Source organism: Octopus bimaculoides, chromosome 26, assembly GCF_046866305.1.
Source record: "Octopus bimaculoides isolate indiv1 chromosome 26, ASM4686630v1, whole genome shotgun sequence".
NCBI classification, from domain to species: Eukaryota; Metazoa; Mollusca; class Cephalopoda; order Octopoda; family Octopodidae; genus Octopus; species Octopus bimaculoides.
The window spans coordinates 23,648,753-23,664,190 of record NC_142953.1 but is presented as its reverse complement, the minus strand read 5'-3'; the positions used below and the strand labels follow the sequence as shown (position 1 = coordinate 23,664,190).

Below are 15,438 nucleotides of genomic sequence, written 5' to 3'. Positions count from 1 at the left end.
GTCACCAACCCTCACTTGTTTCTAAGTAAGGTAATATTACCCTATGACCAAGCATTTTCAAGGATGGGAAATGAAGGTTACCACTTGCATGACAATATTGGCTCCTTTACAACTATCATGCAATGTCAAGAAAATAGTAAAACACACACACACATGATGGGCTTCTTTTCCGTTTCTGACAACCAAATCCACTCACAAGGCTTTGGTTGACCCGGCACTATAGTAAAAACACTTGCACAAGGTGACGCCGGGGGTGTGAACCCAGAAGCTTCTTACCACACAGCCATGCTTATACCTTGAGTGTAAAAATTGTGTTGCAAGAAACGTCTGACACAGTTCTTTACTGCATGGTTTGAGTTATCACATTGAATCTTAGAATCATAGTTTCCACAGAGTAAAATTGGTAACAGAGTTTCATAGAATTGTCCAGCTCCTGCTAAATTGGTAATGATAATAATGATAAGTAATTATCAATCAATAGATCAGATAAGTTACTAATATGCCTGTGTAAATAGCCATATTAATTTTGATAAAGCTAAACTGTGTTTATGAGTTAGTGCAGCTGCACTAGATAGTGCCTTGTTCTAGCAAGTGGGAGAGTGTACTTGGCAGCTAATATACTAGCTCAGGTCAGAAACCTTTTGGACAAAATGTGTTCACTTTTGTGGCCAGTTAATTTATTAATCTGTACAGTTCTATGGTTTCATGGTAACGTTTGATTATGTTGTTACTGTACTAATTATTAGCTTTAATGGGGAACTAAATCTTGTCAACATATATTGGTTTCATTTCCTAAAAGTATTTTATCCCCACCACCACCACCACGTCCGCTGCCACCTGTTGGAGACTGTCTCTTCAGGCATACCATTCTTCAATGTTAATTGCTAAACATCACATTATTTACTCAACAATTGCCAGATGTAAATATAGCAGGGGTAGTTGTGCTTAGACACAAAAATAGCAACATTATAGGAGCAAATGTGATTATATTGCGCTGTGTGTGTATGTGTGCATGTATCTTATTTTGTGTGTGTGTGTTTGTATTTTAGAGGATAAGAATGAGTAAATATATGCTTTCTTATCAAGAAAAGCATATGCATACATGAAATAATTAATTTCTTTTTCGTTTTTGCTTTTTTTGTTTTTGTTTTTGTCTTCTTAAATCAAAATAATACCCATTCAGGAAAGTCAGCAAGCAGAAACAAAACATTAAAATTCTTTATTCAAAGAAAGAAACCAAATATATGAATTTCTTGGTAATTAACTTGGTAAATAAAAATGTTGCACACACACACATATATATTTACATACACATACATATATATATATATGTATATATATGTGTGTACATTATATATATATATATATATATATATATATATATATATATATATATTCAGATTTGTACATACACACAGGTACAGATACACAGATATATACATGGCAATATAAATTCTGAAATTATATTTGGCTTTCTAAAAAAAAAAAAAAAGAAAGAAAGAAAGAAAGAAAAGTGACATGAATGTATGTAGAAAAGCTTATCTAAATTTATAGATGAAATTGATATAATTTCCTGCCTTAGTTGCTGAACTAACAATGATATAACTTGAAGAAAGATAACAAATATCAATATGATAGAAAATTAAATGTCAAAAGACAACACGTTTCTTGCTAAATTCTAAAATGTTGTTCTTCCTTTGAGAATACATGACTAAAAGTAGCGCTGTTACCACTAATCTCAAGTGGTTTCAATTGCTGGTTGAAATATATTATAGTTTTGTGAGTTAGCAAATCAGTATTTATGGTAGTTTTATATATTCTAGAGGTTTTAAAACATTACCTGTCTGATAATATTTCACATTAGTTTCAGTTGTTTTATTCATTTCTGTTTCATGCGTTCGGTTTTTGGTTGAGGTTTAAGCTTCAGGTTTTTAGGGCAAAGAAACTGTTGTCCCTTGTCTGAGTGAATTAAGGAAGGAAATAAACTTGGAAAGAATTTGGGTAAGGAACTGTAAACCTATTTAAAATAGATATAGAGTATTGGTGTCTTCTTCCGGCTAAGATAATTTGTGTTTGTCCCCCATCACTGCTTGACAACGAATGTTGTTTTGTTTATATTCCAGTAACTTAGCAGTTCAACAAAAAAGACCAATAGAATAAATACTAAACTTTTAAAAAAAAAGTGAGAGAAGTACTGGTGGCATTTTGTTGGACTAAAAAGCCTTCAAAGGACTGCCCCAGCATGGACGTTGTCAAATTACAGACAAAGCAAAAGATATATATATATTAACATAATATGGTAAAAATTCGATATTAATTAATATCAATTTAATACCAGGAAACTAGCACATTAAAAGAATCAGAAGGTTCTTGAAAAAATTTTTTGGCAGATCCTAAAAAGATTATAGTACTTGTGTATATAAGATTGACCAGTGACCGGTCTGTCAAAATGCTAGAAGAAGCATTTTTTTAAGTGAGCTTCTTCTAGCATTTTGACAGACCGGTCACTGGTCAATCTTATATATATATATATATATATATATATATACTTACACACATTACACCTGTCCGACCACCCACACAGATATATATATGGTTCAAAATTAAACAAAAGACAAACGTCAGAGACAGGTGAAGGAACAATGAAAAGGGTGTATTAGTTTGAAATGCAGTGAAAATGCAAAAATCCATGACATTTTTGAGTCTATGCTCTTCTAAAGAAAGGAATGTGGTGAGAAACCAGATGGAAGGAGTTAAAAAAACAGAAAAATGTGTATGTGTATATATATATATATATATATATATATATATATATACTTTGTCCCTTTGTAAAGAGATGCATTATTTTGGGGAAAATCGGGAAATCTTTAATAAGGAAATCTTAATTGTTTTCTTCTTTGCAGCCCTGGGATCTCTGCAAGGAATTGCATTCACCATGAATTGGTGAATTCCTTAATAATTTTATGCGTGTATGCAGATGCACATCCATACAAAAAAAAATGGAGAGATGTGTATGTGTGTGTGTGTGTGTATATATATATATATATATATATATATATATATATACGCACATACATACATGCACACATTTTGTCCCTTCATAGTGAGGTGCACTTTTGGTTGGAGAATCAAAGTGAAGTGTGGAGCAAAATGGGTTAAGAAACATCTGAAGCTCAAGGTGATTGGGAGAACTTCAAGAAATCTTCTCACTCTTGGCAACAAGAAGAATTCTTTCTATGTAAAAGATAGATTTTATAAGTTGCGTTAGCAGTACATTACTGTAAAGTAGCAAAATGAAAGATACACAATATTGAGAGGAAATGTTGTGATTCATTGCTTATAAACATAGTATGAAGTGGAGTAAAATGTGAGAAAATTGATCTGTGGGTTTGAAGAGCATTGATCAATGTTTCCAGAAGAGATGACTAATGCTGATGCAAATGATGATAAATAATAATTATTATTATATTAAAGTCTGTTTGTCTATTAATTACATATAAATATATCGCATTGAAATTATTGAGGATTTAGTCAATCTGGAAGACAAGATGAGACAAGTATCATTAGAATGTCATAGTTTTGGAATTTTTCTTTCATGCCAATATTGGATTGTCACTTTATACAGCACTGTTTCATACAAAAATTGCATGTGCATGCGCACGTGTGTGGGTTAATGTACGAATGTATATGTAGTATATATGATGATGATATACACACACACACACACACACACATATATATATATTACATGGAGATTACATAGAGAGAGTGCGAAGTATATTTTACAATTTTATGACAGTGGTTTTCAGGAGACAGCCAAGCAAAAGATCTACTTTGCATCAAAAACTCTGAAGTTATTTGGATTACAATTTACAAAACAATACAGACATCCATTTGAGACTGAAACCATCACAAGTGAAAAAAAAAAATACAGAGTTCATAGATTGGTGACAAAAATTATATTAATATTTTAATACTTTTCTCAGGCTCTCTGAATAAATAGTAAGCAGGGTGAGAGGGCAGACAAGAGAATTCTAGCAATTTACAGAGAAAAAAAATTGATTGAAATTCTTTATATTTTATCTTTTGTCTGTCATTGGTCTGTGGCCATGCTGGGGCACAACCTTGAAGAATTTAGTCAAACAAATCGATTCCAGCACTTAATTTTCTTTTTTAAGGTCTCGTGCTTATCCTATCGATTAGCTGAATTGCTAAGTTATAGGAACATAAATAAACCAACACTGGTTGTCCAGAAATGGTGGGAATGCACACACACACACACACATGTACAATAGGCTTCTTTCAGTTTCTGTCTACCAACCCCACCCACAAGGCTTTGGTCATCATGAGACTATAATAGAAGACATATCTTACTACACAGTCACAGCCAAATTGATCAAAATTATATAGTAATCCCGCACCATATCACGGTTCACCTATTGTGGTTCATCTATCACAGTTTATTATTTAAGCTTACATCGATTCCTCCGTGATGTTGTTTTGCATTTATAATAAAATAAATATATACAAATTATAAAAATAATATAAGAAAATATACAGTACAGTACTGTCTCTACTTCATGGATTTTCCCCTATTGCAGAGGGTTTTGGAATGTAACACCCACGATAGTCAGGGGATTACTGTAATCAATTACAAATTACTATTTTTTTTTTTTATTAATTAACAGAAAAGAGAAACGATAATTTTTCTAATTCCAATCATTTCATACTTTTTTCTCTTTTATTTCATGGACAAATTTTATTAACAATCCCATCAATTTCCACTTGTGATGTAGAACATTGTTCATATAAATCACGTAAACATGGCCATGCTGATGTGACATATATTGTACTAGCAGTAGATGGAGAATTGATGATGACATATTGCCAATAGTTTCAAGGTTCTGTTTTGTGATTGTATTATCATTTTGGGAATGATATTTAATGAATTCAAATATTTTATCACTATACAAACTCACTCACTCACACACATACATCTTGTGTACAGTTAGATGTATGACTGCTGCCATTGAGTTTAAAGCTCCACATAGATTATCATCATCCAGTCTGCTTCCAGGATAATAGTTAAGTAACTACTGTACTTAGTATTATTACTATTTATGATATGCAGAGCAAATGTAGGGGAAATTAAAATAAACACAAGATTGTATCATTTATTCCCTACATACGTTTCACCCTTATGGTTGTTTGGAAACTCTGCACTGAACAATTCCAAATGCATTTGGATGCTTACCCACAATGGGTCATCAGGAGAACATTTTATTGCATTATGTTACAAAGAACAAATGTGTTTATCATTATCTCTTTTATTCTTTTACTTGTTTCAATCATTTGACTGTGACCATGTTGGAGCACCACCTTTAGTCGAGCAAATTGACCCCAGGACTTATTCTTTGTAAGCCTAGTACTTATTCTATTGGTCTCTTTTGCTGAACTGCTAAGTTACGGAGACATAAAAACACCAGCATCAGTTGCCAAGTGATGGTGGGGGGAAAAACACAGATACACACACACACACATATATATATACGATGGGCTTCTTTCAGTTTCTGTCTACGAAATCCACTCACAAGGCTTTGGTCAGCCTGAGGCTATAGAAGAAGACACTTGCCCAAGGTGCCACGCAGTGGGACTGAACCTGGGACCATATGGTTGGTAAGCAAGCTACTTACCACACAGCCACTCCAATATATATATATATATATATATATATATATATATATATATATACTCACAATGTGTGTGTTTATACCCCCCCACACACACACACATACACAAACACGTATTGATTTCATATTCTTTGAAAGACTGTTTCTTCAATTTCTACATTGTGTATTTATAAAATTGTTATTGTAAATCAAGTAGATATTGCCAATGTGTGCTCACATTGTATCTATTATCCCTAATAATATACATCTAAGTATCTCTTGACGAAATTGTTTCCTTCTTAAATAAGTACAGAACTGGGAATCACATGATGACAACAATAACAATGTCTTCTTAATCTGGTCATTCACATTTTATATCTTAATAAGTTCTGCACCAGGACAGATGTTACTTATTGATCTGTTTATATACAGAAGATCTTTCAGGTTTATATGGGGTCTAATGTTGAATGGACAAACAATCTATATCTATGGCTTTGCATTTTCAATAAAAATAAATCTGAAGTAGAGCTGTCATTAATCCTTTATTGAAATATCAAGAGGTTCCAGAAATCTTTATGATAAATTTACATATTTGCAACCCCCCCCCCCCCCCCCCCCGAGGAGCAGGTATAGCTGTATGGCTAAGAATTTCTCATCAAAACCATATGGTTCTGGGTTCAGTACCACTGTGTGGCACCTTTACTATAGCAGTGGGCTGACCAAATTATTTTAAATGGATTTGGCAGAGGGAAACTGAAAGAAGCTAGTCGTGTCTGTGTGTGTGTGTATTTGTTTGTTCACATTTCCCCGTATCTGAATACTGTGAGCTAGAGGCACTGATGTTGTCAAAAATCATTCACTGGTGTTGCCCCTTAAAAACATGTGGTGTAAGAGAGCCCTTACTTGGAAAACTGGTAAGGGTTAGTGACAGGAAAGGCATCCAACAATAAAAGGTCTAAATAATACTTTCATCTAACCTGTAATAGCATGGGAAAAAGATCGATATACAAACAAACTTATTCATATATGTATATTTATAAGAAATTTAAAAAATGACAAGGGAATAAGAAATTATATCATTAACTTTGACATAATTAACAGAAACAGCTGTAAGCTAACAAAGTTCACAGCATAATCATTTACTTAATTTCTTATTACTGCCTGGCAAATGAGTGCCTACCACTGAAGTGATCCAATAAGATCAAAATCATGTGATCTGGTGATCTGAGAGTTAGGGTGGTAGGAGTTCTCTCCTGCTTGCAATGAATATCAAGTGTGAGAGCACACTGAATAAACCAGCTGAAGGAGATGTCTTTCTGGGTTAAAATAGTAGTATTGGTGGTTCTTAGAGAAGACCTATGTTAAAGTGGCAATAAACACTCTGTGTGTGTGTGTGTGTGTGTGTGTGTGTGTGTGTGTGTGTGTGTGTGTACAGGGTAATGTGTGTAAGTATTAATAATGATATTACTCTTCATTTTTACAAATTGCAGAAGTGAAGTTGGCAAATTTGATTCCCACTGATAGACTATTAGTAAGGATATGTAGTCCTCTGTAGAATATACTGTGCTTGTAGCTTTGGAAAATATATTTATCAGACATCTTAATCTCAGGTAGTTGTGTGTCTGTGTGTGTGTGTGTGTGTGTGTGTGTTTGTGTGTGTGTGTGTGTGTTTGCGTGTGCGTGCATGAATATGTGTTTATAGAAACACAGGAAGAGCGTGTGTGAAATGAGAGAAAATGGAGAGGCAAAAAAAGTGATATGAAAGTGAGTGCATATAAAAATACTCAATAGATTGATAAACCATCCATATAAAAGGAAGCCAGATCAATATCCCTGGGTTGTAAATGTGAATAAAATGCTATAAATCCAAAATGTTATGCTTTATACTTTAGAAAGCTCCAACAAAAGCAAAATAAATTGAAGTCAAAAACAGTCAGGGAGAAGGAAAAACTTTAACAGTGTAAAATTTGATTACTCAAAAAATGTTTATAACTGTTTTTAATGTATCTACAGCTGTGCTTTATAAGAGTCACACTCATTCTCTCTCTCTCTCTCTTTCCCTCTCTTAGTCATTCCTTCTCTATCTCCCTCTCTCTACTTGAAAATTGTCATTTGACACCACAGAGAATCAATGAGTGTTGTAACATTAAAATCTCGCTGCACAGTTCAATACACTTTAATTAGTTGAGTAACATTGTGACAAATCAAAATTATAACATTTTAGCACAGGATATTGAGAAGCAAAGATCTAATATCAATATATGTTCCTGTATGAATACTCTCTGAGTTATATAACACAGTTGAATATGTTATATAATAGAGTCAGCTTTGGTGACTCCATTATATAACTATCATGTACTATACATTCGCATAATCAATTCTTTCATTACACGAACATAACATAGGTGCAGGTGTGCTTTGGTGGTACAAAGTTTGCTTCCCAACCACATGGTTGTGGTTTGAGTCCCACTACATTGCATCTTACGCAAATGCCTTTTACTGTAGCCACAAGCTAACCAAAGCATTGTCAGCAGATTTGGTAGACAGGGATTGAAAGAAGCCCATAGTGTTTGTGTGTGTGTTTATAGATGGATGGATGGATGGATAGACAGAGAGACAAACAGACAGACAGACAGATAGATAGACAGACAGATAGAATCGATGTGCACCTTTGCATTTGTGTGTTTCCACCCCCACTATTGGGCAAACAGTGTTGGTTTGTTTATATTCCTATAATGTAGCACTTCAGCAAAGGAGACTGACAGAATAAGTAACAGAATTAAAGCAAAATAAATACTGGGGTCAATTCGTTGAACTAAACCCTTTAAGGTGGTGCCCCAACATGGCCTCAGACTGCAACAAGTAAAAGATAAGATAAATCTAAATATATTTGGAAACTTCTGTAATTTCCTTTAATCCTTTCAATACTGACCTCACCCCCACCAAGACTGTTCTTGTTTCGATAATACAAAACTATAGATTGTAAAGAGTTCATATTTAAAATTAAATCTTTCCAACATAATTTTATGTAAGAAACACCAACTCAACAACAAAGTTATTTCACTAAATCCCTCCAACTTATTGATTATTTTCAGAATTAATTTCTAGTCATAAACAGTGTATTTCATTAGAAATATGGTCACGATAGGTTGAAAGAAATTTGATCTCTAACAAATACAAGTGGATTGCTTTTATACATAAATTTTTTGGAGGGCTTCACTATTTTGCTTCTCTCTTTAGTTAATGTATGCTTTCATTTATGATTCCCCTACCAACTAATATATTAAACAGAATAATTAATGTATGCTTTTGTGTGTGTGTGTGTGTGTGTGTGTGTGTGTGTGCATGTGAATACATGTTGTCTTTAAGATACCAAGAAGAGAAATACTGAAATCAGATTTGATCTATTTATCTGTTCAGTACTGTCAAAGATCACACAACAGAAGACAGCAGTTTGTATAAAGAGAGAATAATTTAAGTTGGCAGCCAGAGTAAGACTACAGCACAGTTAGAAGCATGCAGAGCATTAAATGCAGCTAATTGTAAGCATACATGAGATGCTTTCCTTGAATATGTTGCCATAGTAAGAATACACACACACACATATATATATATATATATATGTATATATTTGGTTAACAGTATGCGGCTATATTAGATTTCTCTGCTACACAAAAATAAGATCATTGTTTCTGTCAATGAAGCATTAATACCTTAACATCAGATTCCTTGGAGGGTAATACATTGTGAATAGTCTTCAGTCCACAGAAATATATTTCTTACATGTACATTAGCAGCTGCCACAACAATCCCACAGAGAAAGACCTTTTACCATTTATTGACATTCTTGATGATAACTATATTTGGCCCCAAAATAATTCTAATTTGTTTATCATTACACCGAGATTATTGTTATTATTTTTCGTTTTATTTAAACAAGAAAAGAAATGAAGCTGGAGCTATTTCTTTCTGAAATAGACACTTGTCAGATTTGTTCTGCTTTGGTTTTTAAGATGTATAGAGAGTGTTAAAAGAAGATAACAATGTAAAGAAAATAAAAAGAGTAATTGAAATTAAAAACAAGAACAAATATATATATACATATATATATATATATGTATATATACATACATGCATATATAGATACATATATAAATACATGCGTGTATGTGTGTGTGTGCGCGTATATATATATATATATATATATTATATATATATATATATATATATATATATATATATATATATATATATGTATATACATGCATATATAAATACATACGTGTACGTGTGTATGTGTATATATATATGTGTGTATATACAAGCATATATACATATATAAATACATACGTGTGTGTGTGTGTGTGTGTGTGTGTGTATATATATATATATATATATATATATACACACACACACACACACACACAGGGTGTAAGAATAGATAAGAAGAACTAAAGAGAAAAAGATGTCAAAGAAGGAATAAAGAAAAGAATTTACAAACTTAATAGTTTCAAAGAGTAAAACTTAGAAGAAACAATCTGAAAAAGATGTTTCACCTTCTACTACACCACACCCATACATACCTATGTACATGTAAGACACACATAAACACACACACACACTGAAATAAAGAATGTAGATTACAATAGCAATGAAGGAAAATAGATGACTCAAGAAGAAGAACCCTTTAAAGTCAGCTACTGTATTTGATGTTTATGAAAACTGATCTGAGCTTGGGAAAACAAAGCTAGCAGTCAATTAATACTTTAGGAGTCAATTAATTAATTAGTTAGTGAACTTTAAATGTTGATTAACATAACAGAAAGGTTGTTTTGTTTAAAAACACTTTTTTTTTTTGGTTCGTTTTCTATTTCTCTTTTTTTTTTTTATTTACTTTCTCTATTTGATTTCTGTGTTTTGACCAGGAAAAGATTTATGTCAGTTGTTATCTCTAATATTTACAGAAAGGGAAAGTTTCTCCATTGATTCAATCTGCTAGAAATAGCAGCCAAGTCTCACTTAAATCACACACTATTATCTTAAAAATAGAATACGTTGCTTTATGTAGTCCAGTACTTGCTATGCCTGATGAAAAAAAGACAAACATGAGATGGTCATGGCTAGAAAGGCTTCTGTCATAGACCTGTTCAGGTGTAGTTGTGTGGGAAGAAGTTGGCGAACTGGCAGAAACGTTAGCACGCCGGGCGAAATGCTTAGCAGTATTTCGTCTGCTGTTACGTTCTGAGTTCAAATTCCGCCGAGGTCGACTTTGCCTTTCATCCTTTTGGGGTCGATAAATTAAGTACCACTTACACACTGGGGTCGATGTAATCGACTTAATCCCTTTGTCTGTCCTTGTTTGTCCGCTCTATGTTTAGCCCCTTGTGGGCAATAAAGAAATAAGAAGTTTGCTTCCCAACCACATTCTTCTGAATTCAGTCCCACTGTGTGACACCATGGGCAAGTGTCCACTACCAGAGTCCCAGGGCTGACCAAAGCCTTGTGAGTGGATTTGGTAGATGGAAACTGAAAGAAGCCAGTTGTGTGTGTGCCTTTGTGTCTGTGCTTGTCGTCCTCTACCATTTGGCAACTGGTGTTTACATCCCCGTAACATAGCATTTCAGCAAAAGAGACAGACAGAATAAGTACCAGGCTTACGAGAAATAGAATACAGAGGTCAATTCATGTGACTAAAATCCCTCAACGTAGTGCACCAGAATGGCTGCAGTCTAATGACTGAAGCAAGTAAAAGATATAATGTTACTGTAAAAATAAACAATCACGTCATCAAAATCTCGAAGCCATGAGACAATGCATGATTAACTCAAAACACAGTGAAAAAATAACCATCACATTTGACAGAGGAATAAACTGAATGCTAAAAGGTTAAACAACAAGAGCAATGTTTCTGTTGTGAAAAACATTATTAATAATCTAGGATAGCAGCTATTTAAGTGGTCAGTCAGCAGACCCTTGGAAGATCTTGCTACAAATAGGAAACTATTCTTGATATTATATAATTGTTATATTTCAGGATGATCATTTGTTCTCGTAATTTTTGCCAAATAAACACATGCACAATATATTCTTGTTCTTCACTTCAGCTTTATTATTGGTCTTATTTTAGAGTCCTGTGTCTGAAATCTTTTGTCATGCATCCTGTGACCTCTACAATGACTTCCCATCCCATGTGTCCCCTCCTGTTCTGTTTATCTAATGAAGCTGAAGTGAAGAATGAGTATAAAGTGCATGTGTTTATTTGGCAAGAAAAATGAAAATGACCGTCCTGAAATATAACAATATCTGTTTCAAAACACAGCTTCACATCAGGAATCTTACAAAACAAATACATAAATGTACTACATTATTGTTTTCTATTTGCTATCAAAAAAGTTCTTAGTTCAAATCCAGCTGGCAAAGACTGACTGACTAAACACATTCATTATAAGACCAGTAGTTGAAGGAAAAATAAAAAAATACATTACCATAAATACATTTCAAAAACATTCTAAAAAAGAAAATGATTACATGTTATTTTAAAGATTTATTTTGTTATTGTATTTGTGTTCACAGAAGGCGGTAGAGTGACGGTGATAGGCAACTGTTTTATAACATTTAATATCCTCTGTTTATATTTACATTCCAAATCCTTTTGGGGGTCAACTTTACTTTTCATCTCTGAAGGATTAATAAAATAAGTAGTAGGCATGTAATGGCTACAATTCAATTAATTATACTCTTTGCATATATTTTAATGGCTTCATGCCAATGGGAAATTCAATACATTTCAGAATGAAATAGATACAGACTTTCCAAAATTAGTGTCTATTGAAATGGAGAAAATGAAACAAATAGAACATGTGCCAATGTTTGTTACAAGTTTGGCCTCTTTGACTTTGGCCCTCAGATTCAGCCACTAAAGTGCTCAGTGAATAGGCTGTCACTGTACGGAAAAGAACGATGCCATTTGTTACAAAAAAAAAAGAAAAGAAATAAATGTAAAAAAAATAAATGTGAGTGAAGATGGACTTGAGAATATTTATTTCAGAAAATCTTAATTGATCCTGTATTTGATCTGGACTTAATTTAACTGAGATCAACTTTGCTCAGTCTCATAAAAACATTATCAGTAATATATTGATGCTGAGTTAATCAGATACATCCTATTTTCTTGCTCTCTTTATCTTACTCACAGACTCATCCACTCTCTTTTTCTTCTTTCTAAATGACCCTCCTTCCTTTTTCAACTGGTGTATTCATGTATCTACTCTACAGCAAGATACTTATCTGTCCCTTTTTTTTTTTTACCTCTAATCTCTCATCAACTGGCACAAAGCCACACAACCCCCACTACTACTACTCCTCTCAGCTGAGGAATTTTTTGCTCTGAAAGTTCCTTGGTGACCCTCTCAGGGCTAGTGCCATATAAAAAGCACTGTAAAAGTGCCATAAAAAAAAAAGTGCCATAAAAAAAAGTACCATATAAAATACACTGTTGCTGGTGCCATATAAAAGGCACTGGTGCTGGTGCCATGTAAAAAGCACCTGGTACATTCTGTAAGGTAGTTGGCATTAGAAAGGGCATCCAGCTGTGGAAACCATGTCAAAACAAACAATGGAGCCTGGTGCAGTCTTCAGCCTTACCATTTCCTGTCAAGCCATCCAACCCATGCCAGCATAGAAAACGGACATTAAATGATGATGATGATGATGATCCTCTCTTACTAAACTAATCTTTTTAAAGCTGTAGATCTGTTTATTTTTTTTCTTAAAAAATATTTGTTAATAAAATATAATGTTTGACTATTCTTTTAATAGTTATGGGAAATTGAGAAATTCTTATATCTTACAAAAGGAATTCATAATTAGCTTAGTGGCATTTCTTCTGACTACATTCTAAGGTTAAATGCTGTCAGGGTCGACTTTGGTTTTCATCCTTTAGGGGTCAATAAAATAAGTGCCAATTGAGCAGTGGGGCTGATATAATCGACTTCCCCCACCCCTCCCATAAATTGCTGCCCTCATGCCAAAATTTGAAACCAATAAACAAAGTGAGCAAAGATGTTTGAACCAGGAATCAAGCCTACATGAATTTATGAAAGCACCGTATTAATTTAACAATATACCATGTGGCCACATCTTTTGATGGTATTATATTAGGGCACAAAATTTTAAAAATAGACATTCGATCGAGGAGTTTAAAATTAACAATACCCAATAGTGCATTTGAGAGAAGGCCAAACTGTTAGGTAGTTTCCCAGAATGGTTAAAAAAAAAAAAGAAAGCGGCAAATGATGGGGCAGGGTGGAGGGTTCATAGTACATTAATGTTGTTTGATATATCTGAAGACGTGTAAAACCATCTCAATTATACTTAAATGGAAACAAAATGTAAAACAGCATGGAAAGGCTTCCTTTTTTCTAAGTGCTTTCTTATGTCATCTGGATTACTATTTATAGATAAGTTAGTATTTATGTTAAGGCACATGGCTCAGTGGTTAGAGTGTTCGGCTTACAATTGTGGGAATGTGAGTTCGACTCCCAGACTGGACTGTGTGTTGCATTCTTGATCAAGATACTTTATTTCATGTTGCCCCAGTTCACTCAGCTGTACAAATGAGGTGTGACATCACTAGTAGATGGAAACTGAAAGAAACTCATCATGTGTGTGTGTGTGTGTGTGTGTGTGTCTCATTGTGTCTGTATTTGTCTCCTACCACTGTTTGACAACCAGTGTTGATGTGTTTATGTCCCTGTAACTTAGCAGTTTGACAAAACAGACTGATAGCATGGCTGCAGTTTAATGAGTGAAACAAGTAAAAGATAAACTTAATCCAAGATAACCAGAAGCACATACTTCAAACAGCTTGAATAACATTAAATAAATTACAAATTCAATATCTGAGAATTATTTGTCCAAATACCAAAAAAAAAAAAAAATACAAAAGCTAATTCTTTCTAAGTTTTAATATAGAAAATATATTTTTAACTTCCAGTACTTATTAATAAATGATAGAGGGGAAAAAAAGTCACTAATGATCAGTGTAAGGAGCTGAATTTGGCAGAGATTCTAGAACTAATTGCTGATGAATTAAATAATAAAATAAAACATGTCAGATCTGTTTTATGTAATATGGGAAATAGATTTTAAATACTCACACAGACGTGTGCACAAACACACAAACAATGTAAACAAACAAATACACACACTGGATATTTATAAACACACACATAATACTATGTGCTTGCATAGCCATGTAGTACAGAAGTTTGCTTTGCAATCCTGTATCTTCAGGTTCAATCCTTGTGAGAGGATTTGGTAGATGGAAACTGAAAGAAACCCATTGTATGCGTGTGTGTCTTTGTGTCTGTGTCTCCCACCACTGCTTGACAACTGGTGTCGGTGTGTTTACATCCCTGTAATGTAACAGTCTAGCAAAAAAGACTGATAGGATAGGTACCAGGCTTAAAAAGAAATTAAGTAACAGGGTCAATTCATTCAACTAAAATTGCTAAAGGCAGTGTCTCAGTACAGCCACAGTCTAATGGCTGAAACAAATAAAACATAAAAGATAAAAGATAAACGACTTTGATTTGAGGCATCATAGCTGAAAGTGAAAGAGTGAGTAGAAGGCTATGAGCACAGATCAATTTAGAGTACGTGACATGATCATGGTGATTGCAAGAGAGGCCAAGGAAAACTTGGTTTGACAATAATTGATGGCTAATTTCTAAAGGAGACTATATCTATTGAGAAGATGGTTTTGATA

At 33.6% G+C, this 15,438-nt stretch overlaps 1 protein-coding gene across 19 annotated transcripts in view; it reads right to left on the bottom strand.

The window, feature by feature from the left end:
- Positions 1–15,438, bottom strand: part of LOC106883622 (calmodulin-binding transcription activator 2) — an 859,097-nt gene that overhangs the window by 531,519 nt on the left and 312,140 nt on the right. The gene's annotated exons all lie outside the window — the stretch shown is intronic.